The sequence below is a fragment of the Babylonia areolata genome, chromosome 16 (genome assembly GCF_041734735.1).
Source record: "Babylonia areolata isolate BAREFJ2019XMU chromosome 16, ASM4173473v1, whole genome shotgun sequence".
NCBI lineage: Eukaryota > Metazoa > Mollusca > Gastropoda > Neogastropoda > Buccinidae > Babylonia > Babylonia areolata.
In genome coordinates, this window is record NC_134891.1 from 1,775,001 (window position 1) to 1,780,000 (window position 5,000).

General features: G+C 51.6%; 1 protein-coding gene across 2 annotated transcripts in view; it reads left to right on the top strand.

Moving 5' to 3' along the window:
* Window positions 1–5,000, top strand: part of LOC143291066 (uncharacterized) — a 52,034-nt gene that overhangs the window by 15,561 nt on the left and 31,473 nt on the right. Inside the window, exon 1 of one of the 2 annotated variants that reach the window (XM_076600656.1) lies at window positions 2,791–2,889. The exons of the other annotated variant lie outside the window; for it this stretch is intronic. The gene's annotated coding sequence lies outside the window, so the exon portion shown is untranslated. Of the gene's footprint in view, window positions 1–2,790; window positions 2,890–5,000 lie in introns of those variants that run through there. 2 annotated transcript variants of the gene reach the window in all.

Here is a 5,000-nt window from a genome sequence, read left to right on the forward strand (position 1 = left end):
GAGGGCGATACCGTTTGATCTGTGGAACAAAAAAAATTGACGGGAAAGTAGGCCCCTGAACTTAGGACGCTGAAACAGGACTTTCAAGTGAGATATACGCCCACGCGAAGACGAGGGAGGCATGGATCGATAAAGGGCCGAGTTGATCGATTCGACAAAGTTGTGGATCAGCAAACCTTTCGTCTATTCCTTGTCCTTTTCTCCTAGAGATCCCTCACTCCCCTCCCCCCCCCCCTCCTCCTCCCTCCCGTCTCTTTTCTTTGCTCTTTCCGTGTCTTCCTACCCCGCTCCCCCCCCCCCCCTCTCTCTCCTTTTCGTCCCAGTCTATGTCGTCGTTACCCCCCCAACCCCCCTCAGTTTCACGTCCCCCCCCCCTTTCCTCTCTGTGTCAACCACATAAAATGGGTCACATGTTGGTAGTTCAGTAGCCGGCGCTCGTAGCAGTGCACCTCCCCCCCCTCCCTCCGCCCGCTTCCCTTCTCCCCCTTCCTTCATGTTGGTCTTCTGCTGTTTCTGAAGGAGTGTGTTTTCAGACTGCTGGGCCTGAAGTTGTTCCAGTGCAGTGCGAGACATCATGTTCAGCACACACACCTCGTCGCTCCTTATGGCTTATCTCTGTCTGTGTCATGTCTGTTTGTCTTTTTTTTTTTTTTGGTCTCTGTTATTGTTGTTCCGTCTGTGTGTGTGTGTGTGTGTGTGTGTGTGTGTGTGTGTGTGTGTGTCCCCTCTCCCTGTCTCATGCTTCAGTCTCTCTCTTACTGTCACTCTCTGTGTGTCTGTATCCGCCTCACTGTCTGTCTGTATTAAGTATTCAGTATAACTACATTTATATGCGTACATGTTTGTGTGTCTCTTAGAACAACGGCAGATGTGTAAGTCGGCCAAAGTGCTAATATCTTCACCGTTGGAAAATAAAGATTCATTCATTCATTCATTCATTCTGTCTGTCTGTCTAATCCGCACCCCCCGCCCCCTCCTCCCAATTCCTCACCCCCACCTCTCTCTGTTCATGAGTGAAATGTGTGGAAGAAATGGATTCCCTCAGGGTGATCTGAACTCAAGGTGAACGTCCCGTTGGTACTGCACCTGAAGCATGTCCTCTTGGATCATGGGTCTTAGAGAGAGAGAGTGAGAGAGAGAGAGGACAATGTATAAAAAAAAACCCCAAAAACAAAAACAACTATAATATATAGAGAGAGATATCTGCCCAGTTCAGCTACACCAGTATATCCAGGATTACTTTGAAATGCAAATTAATTATGCACGCAAATGCAGATAAGGCAACGCAGACTGTTGATGTGAATGATTACGGACTTGTTGACGGACGACCAATCCAGCACAGCAAAGGTTGTCTGTAATGATGGTCAGTTTCTCCCTCCAGCCCACCCCCCATGCCCCCTTCCCCCCTTCCCAGCTCCCAACTGCATACATGACTGTCAGTCATGTACATGCGAGCGTGTTTCGCTTTGTTCGAGATCGGTGGATTGTTAGTAAGCAAATCGTTTCTCGCTGCAGACGAGAGTCCGTGTGACTATTTTAGGTCGGGAAGCCCGCTTGTGTGTGAGAGAGAGTCTCTCTCTCCCTCTCTCTGTTTTGAAGGGGAGGGGGATGGGTGGGGGGAGGGGCGCATCACGCCGCTGTATGCACACCAGGCAGGGAAAGTGGGCCAGTAGGTTTGTGGCCGTGTTGTTGTGATTGAAAGCCGTCCAGTCCAGCTAGGCAAGGTTGCGCTGCTTTCTCCCGAGAGTCCCAGAGAATCCGCCCTGTACTGGTACCGCCCGCCAGCCTGCCTGCTTACCTCGTCCTGTCCTGTCCTGTCCTGCCTTCCTGCTTACCTCGTCCTGTCCTGTCCTGTCCTGCCTTCCTGCTTACCTCGTCCTGTCCTGTCCTGTCCTGCCTGCCTGCTTACCTCGTCCTGTCCTGTCCTGCCTGCCTGCTTACCTTGTCTTGTCCTGTCCTGCCTGCCTGCTTACCTTGTCTTGTCCTGTCCTGCCTGCCTGCTTACCTTGTCCTGTCCTGTCCTGCCTGCCTGCTTACCTTGTCTTGTCCTGTCCTGCCTGCCTGCTTACCTTGTCCTGTCCTGCCCTGTCCCTGCCTGCCTGCTTACCTTGTCCTGTCCTGCCTGCTTACCTTGTCCTGTCTTGTCCTGCCCTGCCTGCTTACCTTGTCCTGTCCTGCCTGCCTGCTTACCTTGTCCTGTCCCTGCCTGCCTGCTTACCTTGTCCTGTCCTGCCCTGTCCCTGCCTGCCTGCCTGCCTGCTTACCTTGTCCTGTCCTGCCCTGTCCCTGCCTGCCTGTTTACCTTGTCCTGTCCTGCCCTGCCTGCCTGCCTGCCTGTTTACCTTGTCCTGTCCCTGCCTGCCTGCTTACCTTGTCCTGTCCTGCCCTGCCTGCCTGCCTGCCTGCTTGTCGCGCCGCTTCCCACTTTTTGCTGGGGACTGTCTCTTATCTCCTGCTGTCTGTCTGTCACCCAGTCAGGAAGAGCTGTTGCTGTTGCTGGCAGTGTGACTGGGATGCCACTCCCCCTCACTCCCTCCCCCCTCCCACTCCTCCAATCCTCTCTCTCTCTCCCCCCCTCCACCCCTCCAGCCCCAATGACATCATTGTGACATCATGGCAGCCGTCACCCTCCTATCGACCTTCTCTCTCTCTCCTCGCTTCGCCTTGCCTTTCGCCGCTCTGTGTGTGTGTGTGTGTGTCTCCCTTCCTCCCCCCACCCCCCTTCACCTCTCCCCCTACTCCCTCAGCCTGGAAGCCCTCGTCAGGTGTCAGAGGCAGGGCTGAGTGAAGTCTGTGGTGCCGTCTGTCTGTCTGTCTGTCTGTCTGCAACGACTGTGTGTGCACGGGGAGGGGGTGGTGGTGCTGAATGCTGTTGCCTGACGCTTGGAGGTATCGACGATTGCAGTGGACTTTTTTTTATATGTATATACATTTTTTTTATTATATATTTTTCTATCACACATTTCCCACCATCCTGCCCGCACACACACACACACACACACACACACACTGTGTTACCCACTCGGCAGTAGCCCGCGGAAGGCTGGCAGAGCAAGGGAACTGTTCATACCCACAGGATATTATTTGTGCCGGGAGACCTTTTAGTTTTAGCCAGGGAAGGAGCACAGCAAAGTGTCGCCGCCAGAAGCAGGATTTGCTGAGTGGATCTCTTTTCCCAGCGGTTTGTTGCTGCGTGAGAATATCCCCCCGTTCGGTCCCAGGTGCAGACAGCAGGAGCGTTGTTGTGTGCTTTGAGCCACAAGGGTGGGGGTACCCGGGGTTTGAACCATGCTGACACCAGGTGGAATTGAGGGGGTGGGGGGAAGGACAGGTGAGATGCAACGTCCACCCACGCCACTCATTCATGCTTTGCTGCACACAAAGCCCTTGCATCGAACCATGATGAAACGGCCTTGTGTCTCAACGTGCGTGTGACACAACGCTGCACGGTTATCAGGTTCTGAGAGGGAAACTGGCATCGAACGCTGTTGTGTCTCTCCTGGTCAGCACACCGTTGTGAGATTCTGTTTGGACTGGGAAGAGAGTGTAGAGGGAGTGTGTGTGACAGCACTTCTTCACTACATTTTGGATAGCAATTTCCTTACCGCCGTTTTTGTGATTATAAGTGCAAGGGGGGGGAAACAAGAACATTTTTTATCCCTTTCATTTTAGTTTGTTTCGGTACTAAGATAGTTCTTGCAAGATTTTTCTTGCATCTTGTTCAGCAAGTGTTACAATTTCATGCATTTTCCAAGATGCTTTTCATGATCAGTGAAATAGAAGAGTGAAAAGTTGACAGTGACATCAAAAGGAAGTGAAGGAATTAATGGCTTCTGAGGGGTATTTTTGTTTGTATTAATGTGCACATGTATACATGACAGTTACTTGAAATGTTATTAGTCTTTAAAATGTTCTGATCGTAAATGTTGAGAAGTTTGAGATGAATGATTTGGGGGTTATATTGAAGGAGGAGGCATTATATGGTCCTTAATGGCCAAGTTTTCGGCAGGGTTTGGGAGGTTTAGAGTTTGGGGGAGGGGATGCGGGGCTAGGGGGGGAGGGAGTGAGCATCTTCAGACACCACCACAGTGGGACGTTGTCCCAGCATCCCATCAGAGGCCTTCAGCAGACCTTCGGACCCCAGCCGCAAGCTTTTCTATATTCTAAACATGTTGCTTGCTTCCACTCACATGAGAAAGTCACTGTATCCTCTCTCTCTCTCTCTTCTCGGGGCCCCCACAGATTGGAGATTTTCTTCGTGAAACACAGCTGGATTGTTTCCTGCCCTGTGTGTTGTGGTTAACCCCATCTCTGCTGAACCTTGGTGAAGCCAGTGTGGTTCCAGACACACACACACCAGTGAACAGTTTCAGTTTCTCAAAGAGGCGTCACCGCGTTTGCACAAATCCACAACACACCACACCACATCTGACCAGCAGCATAACCCAGTGCGCTTAGTCAGGCCTTGATTGCATGCATATTTGTGAACCTGTCTGAGTGGATTTCTTCTACAGAATTTTACGAGAGGACAACACTCTCCTCGCCCTGGGTTCTTTTTCGCCAAGTGCGTGCTGCACACGGGACCTCGGTTTTTATCGTCTCATCTGAATGACTGGACGCTCGGTTGGATTTTGCAGTCAAACTTGGGATATGGACTTAGACCCTGATGGACACACTGTCATGGCAGATGAGCCAATTTCGCTACCTTCCTACCTGGACAGACAGACCAGAAATTGTCACTGTATGTTTCGGACGGGCGCAGTAGCTGAGTGGTTAAAGCGTTGGACTGTCAATCTGAGGGTCCCGGGTTCGAATCACGGTGACGGCGCCTGGTGGGTAAAGGGTGGAGATTTTTACGATCTCCCAGGTCAGCATATGTGCAGACCTGCTAGTGTCTGAACCCCCTTCGTGTGTATATGCAAGCAGAAGATCAAATACGCACGTTAAAGATCCTGTAATCCATGTCAGCGTTCGGTGGGTTATGGAAACAAGAACATACC